This window comes from Sinocyclocheilus anshuiensis, unplaced genomic scaffold (assembly GCF_001515605.1).
Source record: "Sinocyclocheilus anshuiensis isolate Anshui unplaced genomic scaffold, SAMN03320099.WGS_v1.1 scaffold1378, whole genome shotgun sequence".
NCBI lineage: Eukaryota > Metazoa > Chordata > Actinopteri > Cypriniformes > Cyprinidae > Sinocyclocheilus > Sinocyclocheilus anshuiensis.
This window is the reverse complement of record NW_015554155.1, coordinates 246,857-247,582: the sequence shown is the minus strand read 5'-3', so window position 1 is coordinate 247,582 and position 726 is coordinate 246,857.

Genomic DNA, 726 nt, shown 5'->3' with positions numbered 1-726 from the left:
TTATTCATTTCACTTTTGGTGTGAAAAGGCTTTTATATTTGCCAAAAATATAACTTTTTTATTTTAAAAACAAACAAGCAAGCCCTGCCCAGATTTAAAAAGTAACGCAAAAGTAACGTAACGCATTACTATCCATAAAAAGTAACTAAGTAACTTGATTAGTTACTTTTTTTATGGAGTAACGCAATATTGTAATGCATTACTTTTAAAAGTAACTTTCCCCAACACTGGTCATTGATAATGTTTCAATAGAAATCCATAATTGTGTTGGGTTGACTCAAATATCAGTGAAATCTCACTTATTAATAAGTATGAATATTTTATTTTTTTTTAAAGCAGGGACAATACATTTGGTATGCTTTTAATTGTTGTGGGTTCTATATTATTATGTTTTCAGGTCAAACTGACCCTAACTGGTTTCAAGACAATATATCAAAAATCACACTATACCACTGTGCATTACAACGTTCACTATACTGTAGAAAATTACCGTGAATTTAATGGTAAAAGACTGTAAAAATGCTACAGTAAAAACCTGTTAAATGGTCAACGGTAAATTCCCCTACTATATACGGTGAAAAACTGTATTGGACATTACATGTATTGGACATAAGTTTTACGGTAGTATACCGTTTTTTGCAAGTGAAAAATACCGTATAATTTACAGTGAATAACCGTAAATTGACATTCCCAGAATTCCCTGCGTTACATTTCAAATTTGATGTT